This window comes from Heptranchias perlo, chromosome 1, assembly GCF_035084215.1.
Source record: "Heptranchias perlo isolate sHepPer1 chromosome 1, sHepPer1.hap1, whole genome shotgun sequence".
Taxonomy (NCBI): domain Eukaryota; kingdom Metazoa; phylum Chordata; class Chondrichthyes; order Hexanchiformes; family Hexanchidae; genus Heptranchias; species Heptranchias perlo.
Window position 1 is genome coordinate 58,450,780 of NC_090325.1, and position 15,511 is coordinate 58,466,290.

The 15,511-nt window shown below is 44.1% G+C and overlaps 1 protein-coding gene across 6 annotated transcripts in view; it reads left to right on the forward strand.

Moving 5' to 3' along the window:
• The window catches only part of rusc2 (RUN and SH3 domain containing 2), a 161,683-nt gene that overhangs the window by 25,296 nt on the left and 120,876 nt on the right, over positions 1-15,511 (forward strand). For 5 of the 6 annotated variants that reach the window (XM_067985520.1, XM_067985494.1, XM_067985526.1 and 2 more), the window contains exon 3: positions 867-933. The exons of the other annotated variant lie outside the window; for it this stretch is intronic. The gene's annotated coding sequence lies outside the window, so the exon portion shown is untranslated. The remainder of the gene's footprint in view (positions 1-866; positions 934-15,511) is intronic. 6 annotated transcript variants of the gene reach the window in all.

Consider the following 15,511-nt stretch of genomic DNA (forward strand, 5'->3'; position numbering starts at 1 on the left):
TTCCCTTCTTCTCGAAAAGCATTTTATCTACCCTGGATCATCTGGCTGAGATTAATTGTGAGGGCTGGAAAGAGTTTAATTGTACATAGTGCAGTAGTATACAATTGCCCTTTGCGCTGTCTTTTAAAAAAAATTTAATTTATTTTTAAATTCAAAACACATCTTAACTTTTGGTTTAATTAAGTAAGTAAAATCTTTACTACCATTGGAACTTCAGGAGCCCAGAGCAGGGACTTTAATGATGCATTTCCAATACAAGACCTATACCAGGCACGATGGTGTAGTGATTATGTTACTGGACCAGTAGTCCAGAAGCCTGGACTCAAAATCTGGTATCAGTAAAAGTGACTGTGAAGCTGTCGGATTTTCGTAACAACCCAAGTGGTTCACTAATGTTTTTTAGACAATGAAACCGGTCATCCTTAGCAGGTCTGGCCTATGTGTGTTTTCTGTCCCACACCAATGTTGACTCTTAACTATTCTCCGAAGTGGCCTAGCAAGCCACTCAGTTGTATCAAACTGCATGCAGCGGTTCAAGAATTAAGCCAGTCATCACCTTCACGGGGCAACTAAATGTCAGCCTTACCAGCAATGCCTACATTGCAAGATGAATTTTAAAGAAGAAAGTAGCCCCGTTCTAACTTTAAGAACAAAGGGGTAAATGGTTAACCCCAAGAATGGGTGGGAAGGTAAAAATTGTAAAAAAAAAAGTTAAACCCGACCCCAACCCACCCATTTCCGGTTTTAACGGAGGCGGGTCAAAGGACAGACGACCAATCTGCTCTGGGGAGGCGGGTCGGTCACTGAAATCTTTAAAGAAGGCTGCAGGCCTCCATTTTAACAGCATTTTTATTTTTAACTCCTAGGGGCTGGGATTCCTGGGCCTTCTGATGCACGTCACATAAGAGGAGGCGAGAAGGCCCGGATCAACAGGTAACTACCTTCATTGCACTGCTTCTGGGCCAGAGGGAGCAGGAGTTTTTCCTCCAGGCCCAACAAGCTTACCTTCCGCGATCAAACACACAGGATCCTGGCCCCCTCCGCGCCCCACGCCCCCCCCCCGCCACGATCTCTGACCCCCCCCCCCCCCCCCCCGCCCCCAGTGAAAGACCTACCTGCTGGAATCCACTCCCTGGCTGCTCTCCTGTCCGACTGACAGCCAGCCTGTCAACCTGGCTGGCGGGCGGGAAACTTACTGGAAAAAATTAAGATTGTAAGGACGTCCGGGAAACCCTTCTCTTTCCAGTTTGACGATAAGATTTATCCCCAAATAACGTAACCCCAGCAAAGTTGGACTATTATTTCTTACCCTGCGGATTCTTTTATTCTCTCTGCGAAGGAACTCTAAGAAGTGCTGAGTCAGTTTGGAAAAATATTCACTAATAGTCTTGCTTACCAGATTAGTTTTCAGTGTACATGTTAAAAATCCTTATTCTTTTTGTGAAGCACTAATTTGGGTACCGTATTGGTGGCAGTGAATGCAAGCATAAACTATAGTGCTGTAACTGCTTGGAGCTACAGTAAAGTGCGTTATTGTTAGAATTTGCACGCAGAGATTGATACTGATTCTTTTCTTTGTCTTTTTCTAACAGTTATACTGTTAAAGGAAAGAAGGAATTATTGTGGTCTTCAGCTGTTCTTAGCCAAGCTTTATGTATTCATTTATAACACTATACTGCCCATCTATTTTTATCTTCTAGTTTCTTCTGAGATTTATAACTCTCACATTTTGGGATTTTTTGACCATTTTTTCCACAGAAAAGATTAGGAAGTGAGTTATGTTTGTTTGGTGTGTTTTAAATCGAAGTGGGTTCACACAGTTTAAAGCTTTCTTTACAATCATGTGCTGCAGGCACCTAGATGAAGATTTTGCTTGTTAATAGGCCAGCCATTGAAGATGTGAATTAAACGGACTAGTTTGTGCATTGTCGTGACTTCAAACTGAGGCAATAAGAGTTAGTTGATTCATTGCGGACTCATTGGCCTCGATTTTAAGTCCCGGGCCTCATTTAAATATTCAGGTTTGGTCTCTCGCCCGAACACAGCAGGAATCACTGCCTGGCCGGTGGGCAGGAGGGGGATTTTGGGCGGCAGGATGGGGATTTTGGGCAGCAGGAGGCCACGGCCGGGGACCCGCGGGATCGGAACCCTGGCAGTCAGATAAGTGGTGAGGGGGTTGGGATCCACAGGTTATTGGGGGAGGGGAGAATCCCGGAGCAACGGAGGCCCAAGGTTGCCCTGTGGGGCTCGGAGGAGCACTTGCCTATCCTGGCCCACAAGGAAACTTAAAAAAACATTTTAATCTTAACTTGCTGGGCCTCCATAAAATTACAGAGAGATATTAATAGATTAAGTGAATGGGCAAAACTGTGGCAAATGGGTTTCAATGTAGGCAAGTGTGAGGTCATCCACTTTGGACCTAAAAAGGATAGATCAGAGTACTTTCTGAATGGTGAAAAGCTGGAAACAGTGAAGGTCCAAAGAAACTTAGGGGTCCATGTACTGTGTTCAGTTCTGGGCACGGCATCTTAGGAAGGATGTATTGACCCTGGAGGGAGTGTAGTGTAGATTTACTAGAATGGTACCTGGATTCCAAGGTTTAAATTACTAGGAGAGATTACATAAACTAGGGTTGTATTCCCTTGAATTTAGAAGATTAAGGGGTGATTTCATCAAAGTTTTCAAGATGTTAAGGGGAACTGATAGGGTAGATAGAGAGAAACTATTTCTGCTTTTTGGGAGTCTAGGACTAGGGGACATAGCCTAAAAATTAGAGCCAGGACTTTCAGGAGTGAAGTTAGGAAACAATTCTACACGTAGAAGGTGGTAGAAATTTGGAACTCACCTCCACAAACGCAGTTGATGCTAGCTCGGTTGTTAATTTTAAATCTGAGGTTGATAGATTTTTGTTAATCAAAGGTATTAAGGGATTTGGGGCTAAGGTGAGTATATGGAGTTAGTCACAGATCAGCCATGATGTCATTAAATGGCGGAACAGGTTCGAGGGGCTAAATGGCCTACTCCTATTCCTATGTTCCTCTGCCTTTCAATCCAGCTCCCAGCAAGGTTTTCCTGCAATCACTGCTCTCCTGCTCAGTCCTCTGGTTGAAATCGCAGATCATGGCCCAAGTGACATAATTGGAGCCCGACCTGCATATCTAAAGAGCACCTTACCGGCTTGGGCAGATGTCCTTGCCGCTTGCAATTTTAAACTTTTAGTCGGTCAGATCGGGGCGGGAAAGGAGTGGGTAAGTCCCCATTCCATTTTAACTGCCACCCCTGCCTGGCTGGGTGAAAAAGGACAAAGGAACACATGAAAGTCAATCAAGCTAGTTAGGTCTGGGATGGGAGCCTGGTCTATTGAGAGAAAAATTGCTTATCTTAAGCTCAGGGCTGGTCATAACACGAAAGCTGACCAGGAAAAGTTAAAACAAAAATAGCAAATGCTGGAAACTCTCAGCAGGTCAGTCAGCATCTGTGAAGAGATGAGCTAACCTTTCAGATGTCGACCAGGAAAAGTTAAGTGATCCAGCTCATAGAAATAGTGTGGAGTATTTTTTATTATTTTTCTTGTTCCCCAAGGAGGGATCTAAAATTCATTGGATTATGGTGAGACTTGATTACATCAGTTACTCTATGTTCACTTGCTGTCTGTAAAATTAAGAAGCTTAATGATTTGTATCTGATCTCATCTAATTAAAGTGTTTTCAGTTTACTTAATGAAAGATTGGAGATGTGTACATGAAGGCACCTGCGAAAGACACAATGTCCAGTCCATATCATAAGGGGATACTGTTCTTACACCCCAGGTTACATTGTATGATTAGATATTGGGCAGTATGGGCTTACTCCTGAACGTAAGAAACTCAGAGTTCATGGAAATGAACAGCCCCATTGAAACTTCTTGTGTCAGTTATTATGTGCTGTTTTTCATGTCAGCTTTTCTAGGATTGTGTCAACTTTTGTAAAAATGTTGGTCAATTTTTGCTAGTTTTCGAGATTGCCTGTTAACAACCTCAGTGTCCTCTTCGATCCCAATCTGAGCTTCTGACCCCATAACCTCTCCATCACAAAGACTGCCTACTTCCACTCCCATAACATTGCCCGTCTTCACATGTACCTTAGTCCATCTGCCACTTAAACCCTCATCCAAACCTTTGCTGTAAGGTGTTGCAGTCCAGTCTTATCAGCGGTCACATATTATCACTGTTTTTGAAAGATTACAATGAGCATCCTTATACGTTACTGTTCAATGCTGTCAAAGTGACAGAAATTGTGCATACATATTTTAAAAATTTTGTGCTTCTCAAATAATAGGGCATCAGGGATGGAGATTGAAACACTATTCTACTTTTAGCAGCCAGTATTGGATACAGATCCCCAAATCAGATATAGAGTAGTCAGATGCAGAGTAAAGTACTCTGTCCCAACATATGCCTTAACCCCAACCTTAAAGGAGCATCCTGTGCTGTGCCAGTGTGAATTTTCCACTTCCCAAACTAGCCATCCTTGTGATTAGTCTGAGATCACCAAATTATGGATCATTTTGTATTGTCGACCCTCACTCATTGGAATCTAGGTTGAGACTGCTACCAAACTGATTTCCTAAAGGATCCCTCAGCTGGTAGAGAGCACAGACTTCATCCGATTGGTTGAGGTGAAGTCAGGATCAAACTTGGCTGTGATGCCCCTCATCAACTACCAGGCAGCTGATGTTTACTCTTAGTTTCATCTTCTGACTTGTGAAAGATACCAGAGGGTAGTTGGTACTGGTTGCTCCCAGCTTATTCATAAAATACAGATCTGATATTCGTTTCTCCTCCACTGTAGGTAGGGCACTGCACGTGTAAAGCGTTGAAGAAAAGCACTTCCAAAACTCAAGCCATCTAGATTGAGGATTGTTGTGCCAGCAAGTGCTCGGATTCGAAAGCTGTGTTCAGAGTAGTGTAAAATAAGACTGATTATCAACAATACCGCTGTACTGGGCTCATCTGAAATGGCACTTGGTAAGCCAATTAACGTAATGATAAATCCAATTACTGTAGTCCGATCATGTACATTTAGCCACTTATACTAAAGCCAACATTTAGTCATCCTGTGATACGTACAAATCTGGAAGATTTCCAGACACAAATTTAGATTACTAGTGACCCTAATGTTTCATTGTGATGCCAGTGTATTGGGAAGCACAAACGGTCTAGCCTTTGGTGTTGGTACACTCTCTCTGCTTTAAATCATATTGAACTTGCTGTTATCATTGAGATGAAATGCCCTGTAAACATTAATGGGTTACAACTTAGTTTTTCTTTTTAATGGTAATGGTGCAGTAGGTTTGGACCTCTTGCACCTGGGATCAAATCCATCCCAAACTGACTAGTTGAGAATCTCCTCTTCAAAGTGTAAGGATGCTACATGAAATAAATTTGGACAGTCTCAAGGAAGCGTCATCAGCCCAACCATCTTCAGCTGCTTCCATCAATAACCTTCCCTCCGTCATAAGTATGTAGCAGTTGCAACATGGAAAGAGGCCATTTGGCTCATCCTGTCTGTATTGGTGTATACCCTCCATGCGAGCAAATTGTCCTAATCACATTTACCTGCCCTGTTCCCATATACTTTCATCCCCTTTTAGTTCATCCACATATCCAATCTAATCTTGATTGTTGACATAGTTTCTACCTCAACCACTACTCCTGGAAGTGAATTCCACAGCCTCACAACTCAGTGTTTTTCAGTGGTTGAGTTCCCTATTTAAGAAGGTCCTGATGATGAGGTGCTCTCTCATAAGTTCAGAAGTGGGTTGTTCACTGATAATTCACTGAATTCCAGTATTGAGATCTATTTCCAACTCCTCCAATAATGAAGCACTTGTTAGGCTGCATGTACACGTGGTTTTCCTGTATTTCTTTTATTCGTTCATGGGATGTGGGCGTCGCTGGTGAGGCCGGCATTTATTGCCCATCCCTAATTGCCCTGGAGAAGGTGGAGGTGAGCCGCCTTCTTGAACCGCTGCAATCCGTGTGGTGAAGGTTCTCCCACAGTGCTGTTAGGTAGGGAGTTCCAGGATTCTGACCCAGCGACGATGAAGGAACGGCGATATATTTCCAAGTCGGGATGGTGTGTGACTTGGAGGGGAACGTGCAGGTGGTGTTGTTCCCATGTACCTGCTGCTCTTGTCCCTCTAGGTGGTAGAGGTCGCGGGTTTGGGAGGTGCTGTCGAAGAAGCCTTGGCGAGTTGCTGCAGTGCATCCAGTGGATGGTACACACTGCAGCCACGGTGCGCCGGTGGTGAAGGGAGTGAATGTTTTGGGTGGTGGATGGGGTGCCAATCAAGCGGGCTGCTTTGTCCTGGATGGTGTCTAGCTTCTTGAGTGTTGTTGGAGCTGCACTCGTCCAGGCATGTGGAGAGTATTCCATCACACTCCTGACTTGTGCTTTGTCGATGGTGGAAAGGCTTTGGGGAGTCAGGAGGTGAGTCACTCGCCGCAGAATACCCAGCCTCTGACCTGCTGTTGTAGCCACAGTATTTATATGGCTGGTCCAGTTAAGTTTCTGGTCAGTGGTGACCTCCAGGATGTTGATGGTGGGGGATTTGCCGATGGTAATGACATTGAATGTCATGGGGAGGTGGTTAGACTCTCTCTTGTTGGAGATGGTCATTGCCTGGCACTTGTATGCAGCTGGCACCAGCTGCCTCAGGGCAAACCAATCTTCGTGCCTGAAAAATGGGCGTTGCTCAGCCTAATTTCTAGGCCATTATTTATAAGCATAGGGTCAGCCAATGATATCCAACTTTACCTCTGCCCCTCTATCGCCACCATCCTCGATTCCACACCTATTATTGTATTGTCCGCCTGCTTATCTGATAACAGGGTGGGGATGATCCAAATTTTCTGAAACTTGGCACTGGTAAGACCGAAGGCATCTTGTTTAGTTCTGACTAAAAGTTTTTCACTTTTGCTGACAATTCTATCTTTCTCCCTGGCTGTTCCTTCAAGCTGAACCCAGCAGTGCGCAACCTCAATACACCGTTTGTATCATCATAGTATCATAGTAGGTACAGCTCAGGAGGAAGCCATTCAGCCCATTGTGTCTGTGCCGGTTCTTTGAAAGAGCTTCCAATTAGTCCCATTCCCCTGCTCTTTCCCCATACCCCTGTAATTTTTTCCTTTCAAGTATTTAATTCCCTTTTGACAGTTACTATTAAACCTGCTTCCACCACCCTTTCAGGAAGTGCATTCCAGATCATTACAACTCGCTGCATTTGAGCAATGTTTCAAATCCCATGTCCAGCCCTTCACCAAGACTGCTTATTCTACCTGTGATATATCACCCATATCTGTCCCTAATGCACTCTTCCCCCGAAACTAATACCTTCCCAAACCTGATGCCGCCCTGCAAACCTGACACCCACCCCTCCCTGAATCTGTATCTATCCTATTGAAGCCTTTTATCATTTTAAAAACCTCAATTAGATCACTCCTCAACCTTCTAAACTTGGGTGAATACAACAGAAGTTTATGCAACCTATCCTCATAATTTAACCATTTAAGCCCTGGCATCATACTGGTTAATCTGCATGTAAGTCATCTGATAAAGAATCTGTCTCTTGCATAAGAGGCTCGAGGATGCTTTGTTCCAAAATTTAAAGGTTTTATTAAGAAGTTGCTATATAATTAGTAAAGATGTTAAAATGCAAGAGTACAATTATTACATACAAAATAAGGCTTTGGGATACAATCTGGCAAAGCTAACATCGACAAGGTTCTAAGGCGATCACTCTCAAAGGTCCTTGTGGAAACACTTGAGCAGTCCAGCTTTGCTCCGAGAATATTCTAACTAGTACTCTTTAAGTCTTGACTTACATTTGTTATAGCCACCCATTAGTTCTTACAGGATCTTGAGCCCACCGTCCTCCCTTTTTAGGCCCGCACATCAATCATTCTTTCTGTCACAGTCCACAAGAAGATAGTAACGCATCCCATGCCATCATCCTATAAACATTGAGATAATAATAGATATTTTAACCCCTAAGAATGGGTGGGAGGTTAAAATAGCAGCTTTTTGGACCGAGACCGCATCCCGGCTCCACCGCGCCCACTTCCCTGTTTAACCCAGGTGAACAACAGAAACCCGGAAGACCTGTCCCCACATAAAGCTGGCGGGCTGATATTTAAAGGGCCAATTCAGCTAGCTGAAACACTTTAGGTACTTTACTTTTTGTGGATTCTGCAACAGAAACGGATTTAACTACTCCTCAACGTGTCGCCCGTGGCTTCTGCAACACGTCATTAAAACGGAGGCAAGTTGCAGCTGAAGCTCATTTGGCCCTTTAAACCAGTGATTGACACATCTCAATAAAAGGTTGAGTATTGCAGCTAGGCACTCAGTTCTCTCAGACAAACATTTGGCTCGGAGTTCTGTGTTTAGACTGAGATTTCTTTGTTGCGACTGAAAATTCTTGTGTTCAGACAAATTTAACTACATTTTGGAGCCCCTCAAACTGATAAGATCGGGGGCGGGGGGTGCAATGGATCTATTCCACAGTACATCTGAGGAGAAGGAAAATGAAGATGGGGCAGCCATCGCCAGAGCAGCCGTGCACATTGCTGCCAGGGATGCCTTCATCTCTAACAGGTTCTCATAATGAGATGTGCAAATTGAAAACTTTGAAATACTCAGGCCACCTGGAACAACCACCATCACCAACTCCACCACCACCCTCCCTTTGCCTCTGCCACCATTGTCTGCTCGTGCTTGTAAGTGGTGAATCACCAGTTGACAACCCAACTAATTGTCTAACAGGACCCACCGAAGTGCGAGGATCAGCGCAGGTGTATGGCTGTATGTCCTGTATCATTGCACCCTCAGAAGGAATGAGCTTCTCTGAGAAATTGCTTTCTTCCATTTCTGCTGATTCCTCGTGAAGGCCCTGAAAGACAACAGAAAGCGATATTAATGATTCATCACAAAAGTGACAATCTTTCCAGTGACCATAATGAGGTCTGGCACAGTTCAATCATTGATAAAATCAGTTAATCGTGTGTGTGAAAGATGTTAAAGTTCTGTCTCCAGCCATCTGCAGGTTGCCAGTCTCTCTATCTCTGACTTATTTCCATGGCCTCCTCCTTCACATCTGCCACCCCCAGAGCCACATGACCACCAGTTGTGTCTCTGAGCAAGCCATAGGCATGTTGAAGATGTGCTTCAGGTGCTTGGTGGGCCACCTCCAGTTCTGCTCATCTCCCTTGCATTTTGCGCTCTCCTCCTACAAATTCTTAATAAATATTCGATCTGACTCCAATTGGATGTAATGATTCTTTATTAACTTCACACAAGGATCAACACATGCAAGTGTCTAGGCAGTAGTTATCAGTACAGAACAAGAATTATATTACCCGTTCCATCCTGGGTAGAAGGTGTGTCCACTTCTTGCTCCTCTGGCTTCTATTGCCTCTCGCTCCTCTCACTTCTACATTTAACAAAGTCTCAGACCTCTCCAATTATACCCCAAAGGAACGTAACTGCAGTAACATGCATTCAATCATGTATTTCCCAAAACAACATGTATTTGTCCAGATGAATCAGGACCTTGTAACCCCCTTATCTCTCCTTATAAGTAGAACCGTGTTTCCCTGCCCCTGCAGTTGATGGATCATCCTAAAGGCCTGGAAGCCTTTAGCTAGCCTCAACATTTTAGTAGGTCTGAAGAAATGAAGATACCATTGTGGAGTCAAAATACCATTGTGTTCTTTCCCCCCTAGTTTGCAGTAGCAGGATGCTCATGGGTGTTTGGTCGTCCTGCAGCCTCAGCAAGTTAATTCACAAGCATCTGCTGACATAGTGGCCTGGATTTTAACTCTGAGCCGGGAACTGTGTCTGGGGAACCTGGAAGTCAAGTGTGCGCATTTAAATCTGCGATCGCAACTCGATTGCAGGCAGTTATCTTTGCTTCTGGGTTTTGCGTCTCCAAGCTGCGCAGTGGACCTATCCAAGCACCTGAAGCACATCTTCAACATGCCTATGGCTTGCTCAGAGACACAACTGGTGGTCATGTGGCTCTGGTTGTATCATTCTTGTGCCTCGTTGGTGGGGTTCCTCACAGATGTCACGATTCACGTTTGCAGGGGATATCCCTTTTCTCCAAGGAGCCAGCTGTTAAGTCTGTCTCCTGTCTGGAAGAGGTCTGGAATGTTTGACTTGCGCAAAATGAAGGCATCATGACAGCTGCCAGGTAATCTGGCGCACTCCTGCGGAAATCTCTTATTGTGGTCTCACACCAGCTGTGCATTGATGGAGTGAAAGCCCTTTCGGTTAATGATTACTCCTGGCTCATGTAGTGGTCATTGGATTGCCACCTGTGTGCAATCGATTGCATCCTGCACCCGTGGGAAGCCAGCCAGAGAGGTGAAACCCACTGCCCTCTCATTGTGGCTATTGTCGTCGCAGGGTAAGTTAAGGAAATTGGAGGCCCTGGCAAACATCCCATTCATCTCCTGCCTTATACGCTTATGCGCAGACGATTGAAGGACCCTGGAGATGTCATCGGTGGCACCCTGGAAGGATCTGGAAGCGAAAAAATTGAGGGCAGTGGTTACCTTAACTGCAATGGCAGTGCATGGCCACCAGGTCCAGTGGGGAGCAGCTCTTCCTTAAGGAGGCTGCAGACGTCTGCGACTACCTGCCAACTCAACCTGAGCCTGCGTAGCCACTGCTCCTCAGAGAGATCCAGGAAGCTCAGCCTTTGCCTGTATACCTTCTCACATGGGTAGTGCCTCCTGCGACGTCGGCCCCTCTGTTGGCCCCCTCTCTGCTGTTCTCCCCGTCCTTGTTGCGCACCTCAGTCTTGTGCATCTGCAGATCCCAGAACTGCCACGGCTGGTGATTTTCCTTCTCCGATGTACTGTGGAATACATCCATTGCGCCCCCCATCCTGATCTTGTTAGTTTGAGGCTCCAAAATGTTGGTAAATTTGTCTGAACACAAGAATTCTCAGTTCCAACAAAGAACTCTCTGTCTAAACACAAAGAACTCCAAGCCAACGCTTGCCTGAGAGAAATGAGTGATCAGCTGCAATACCTGACCTTTTATTGAGATGCATCAATCACTGATTTAAAGGGCCAAATGATTTTTGGCTGCATCTCGCCTCCGTTTCAATGGCATATTTCAGAAGCTATGGGAAGCCCGTGCAGAAGAACTTACATCCGTTTCTGTTGCAGAATCCACAAAAAATTAGGTAGCTCAACTGTCTAAATTACCTACATTGCTCCTTTAACAAACCAGCTGTTGGCATTAAGTGGGGTCGGGACTTCCAGGTTTCGGTTGCGCGCGTGCATCCAAACTCGCCTGGGTTAAACCCGGAAGTGGCCGTGTTGAAGCTGGGATGCAGTCCCGCTCCGATATCTGTTATTTTTACCTCCCATCCGACCACAACCCACCTGTTCTTTGGGGTTAAAATTTCCCCTAATGTTTTTTCACTGTAGACTTTTGTTAGTTGTTGGTCCAGCTGTCTGAATTTGGGTCTCATTATACTGCGTATGTGAATCTTCAGCAAGCACTGTAAGGTTGTCGAGATCAGTAGAATACTGCAGGAGGTTATATCTTCTCAGCTTACGCTCGGAGCTTTACTGCAGGTTGCATATCCTTTTCAGATTTCTTTTTTTTTTCTCTTTCCTATAAAATACATGGATTCCTGTAGATGGAAGAAATGTGGAAAAGATTTGGTAGTGTCGTATGAGAAATCACAGCTGCAAATTCCGAGATTACCTGTTTAAAATACAGTCCTTTTAATGTTGTAACCATGGTATTCTGATTTATTTTTTAAAATAATGCAAAATGGAGGCAACAAACTGGCAGAGGTCCGGATGCTGAGCAAAGGTCCAGATTGTGGTACATACTACAATAGCTAGATTGTATTGAAAATATTAATTGTACATTTGTCTCCAAATATTATGTCAGCACCAAAACAAGGCACGTGCCTCCACCAGAGTAATGATCTTTCCCTTTCTATCTCTTTCTTTCTATCTGTTCCTCTTCCTTTTTCTTTCTTTTTCATTGAATCATAGAATAGAAAGTTACGCACAGAAGGAGGTTATTCAGCCCATTGTGTCCGTGCCGGCCGAAAAAGAGCTATCCAGCTTAATCCCACTTTCCAGCACTTCGTCCGTAGTCCTGTAGGTCACGGAACTTCAAGTGCATATCCAAGTACTTTTTAAATGTGATGTGGGTTTCTGCCTCTACCCCCCCTTTCAGGCAGTGAGTTCCAAACCCCTACTACCCTCTGGGTGAAAAAATTTCTCCTCAGCTCCCCTCTAATCCTTCTACCAATTACTTGAAATCTATGCCCCCTGGTCACCGACCCGTCTGCTAAGGGAAATAGGTCCTCCCTATCCACTCTATCTAGGCCCCTCATAATTTTATACACTTCAAATAAATCTCCCCTCAGCCTCTTTTGTTCCAAAAAAAAACAACTCCAGCCTATCCAATCTTTTCTCATAGCTAAGATTCTCCAGCCCTGGCAACATCCTCATAAATCTCCTCTGTACCCTCTCTAGTGCAACCACATCTTTCCTGTAGTGTGGTGACCAGAACGGTACGCAGTACTCGGGCTGTGGCCTAACTAGTGTTTTATACCGTTCTAGCATAACCTCCCCGCTCTTATATTCTGTGCCTTGGCTAATAAAGGAAAATATCCCGTATGCCGCCTTAACCACCTTATCGATCTGGCCTGCTATCTTCAGGGATCCGTGGACATGCACTTCAAGGTCCCTATGTTCCTCTACACCTCTCAATATCCTCCCATTTATTGTGTACTCCCTTGCCTTGTTTGCCCTCTCTAAATGCACTGCCTAACACTTCTCCAGATTGAATTCCATTTGCCATTTTTCTGCCCGCCTGACCAGTCCATTGATATCTTCCTGCAGTCCACAGCTTTCCTCCTATCAACTACACAGCCAATTTTTGTATCATCTGCAAACTTCTTGATCATGCCCCCTACATTCAAGTCCAAATCATCAACATATACCACAAAAAACAAGGGACCTAGTACTGAACCCTGCGGAATCCCACTGGAAACAGCCTTCCAGTCACAAAAACACCCGTCGACTATTACCCTTTGCTTCCTGCCACTGAGCCAATTTTGGATCCAACTTACCACTTTCCCTTGGATCCCATGGGCTTTTACTTTTTTGACTATTCTTCCATGTGAGACCTTGCCAAAAGCCTTGCTAAAATCCATGTAGACTGCATCAAATGCGTTACCCTTATTGACCCTCCTTGTTACCTCCTCAAAAAATTCAATCAAGTTGTCAGACATGACCTTCCCTTAACAAATCCATGCTGACTGTCCTTGATTAACCTGTGCATTTCTAAATTACGATTTATGCTGTCCCTCAGAATTCATTCCAATAATTTGCCCACCACCGAGGTTAGACTGACTGGCCTGTAATTACTCGGCCTATCCCTCTCTCCCTTTTTAAACAACGGTACAACGTTAGGAGTCCTCCAATCCTCCGGCACCACGCCTGTAGCTAGGGAGGATTGGAAAATTATGGTCAGATCCTCCGCTATTTCCTCCCTTGCGTCTCTTAACAGCCTGGGATACATTTCATCCGGGCCTGGCGATTTATTTACTTTCAAGGATGCTAATCCCCTTAATACTTCCTCTCTCACTATGTTTATCCCATCCAATATTTCACACTCCTCCTCCTTAACTACAATGACTGCATCGTCCCTCTCTTTTGTGAAGACAGACGCAAAGTATTCGTTAAGAATCGTACCAACATCTTCCGCCTCCACATGTAGGTTACCTTTTTGGTTTCTAATAGGCCCTACTCTTTCCTTAGTTATTCTCTTGCTTTTTATGTATTTATAAAACATTTTTGGGTTTTCCTTGATTTTGCTTGCCAGTATTTTTTCACGCCCTCTCTTTGCTTTCCTAATTTCCTTTTTAATTTCACCCCTGTACTTTCTGTACTCCTCTAGGCTTTCTGTAGTATTGAGCTCTCGGTATCTGACATAAACTTCCCCTTTTTGCCATATCTTAACCTGAATGCTTATCATCCAGGGGGCTCTAGATTTGGCAGTCTCACCCTTTTTCTTTGTGGAAACATGTTTGTTCTGAACCCTCACTATCTCTCCCTTGAATGCCTCCCACTGCTTTGTCACTAATTTACCTTCAAGTAGCTGTTTCCAGTCCACCTTTACTAAATCACTTCTCAGCTTAGTAAAATTGGCCTTTCCTCAATTGAGAACTTTTACTCCTGTTCTATCTTTGTCCTTTTGCATAACAATGCTAAATCTAACTGAATTATGATCACTACCACCAAAATGCTCTCCCACTGCTACTGCTTCCACCTGCCCAGCTCCATTTTCTCTTCCTTTCTTTTCCTTTTCCTCGCAAAAAAGCTTAGGATTGTGCGTTACTAGGGAGGTAGTGCTAGCAGCTGTGGCGGCATCAGGATGTCTTAAAATCGTTTTCAGGAAAGCATTTTGAATGATTTGTGGGGGAAAGAAAAATACAACTGTGACAGGTTAGTTTTAAGATCTCTTATCAGATCTCACTGGTGTTACAGGGAAACATAACAAGGATTTTCACATTGCAGTTTTGAATGGGACATGTGACCTAAGTAAGAATTTTATTATTATTATGGATAGAAGATAGATATGTTCTTTTGTGCGCGTAGCCTGTTATTACCTAAGTTTTGATACAAAGTAGATGAAGTTGCTGGTTGTTCCTTTGAAGTTTCGTCATGACATGAATTGGAACCTTCTCTTCTCCTTTGCTAATGCTAATCATTGGGCAGTTGTTATGACATGGAAAGGGTCTGGGGTGATTGGCCCTCCGACTCTAGTCTCCCTCGATGGGGAATGATGTGGAGATGCCGGTGATGGACTGGGGTGGACAAATGTAAGGAATCTTACAACACCAGGTTATAGTCCAACAAATTTATTTTAAAATCACAAGCTTTCGGAGATTATCCCCATTCACCTGACGAAGGGGATAATCTCCGAAAGCTTGTGATTTTAAAATAAATTTGTTGGACTATAACCTGGTGTTGTAAGATTCCTTACATCTATGGGGAATGTGTCTGGTTGTCGTTCAGCATTTCTCTGCAGTAGAATAGTATCATATTAGGTACAGCATAGGAGGAAGCCATTCAGCCCATCGTGCTTGTTTGAAAGATCTTTGAAATAGCTATCTAATTAGTCCCATTCCCCTGCTCTTTCCCCATAGTCCTGTAAATTTTTTCTCCAAGTATTTATCCAATTCCCTTTTGAAACTTACTATTGAATCAGCTTCCTCCACCCTTTCAGGCAGTGCATTCCAGATCATTACAACTCGCTGTAAAAAAAAAAGTTTCCTCATGTCGCCTTTTGCCAATCACCTTAAATCTGTGTCCTCTGGATACTGACCCTTCTGCCACTGGAAACAGTTTCTTGTTATTTACTGTATCAAAACTGTTCATGATTTTGAACGCCTCTATCAAATTTCCCCTTAACCTTCTCTGTT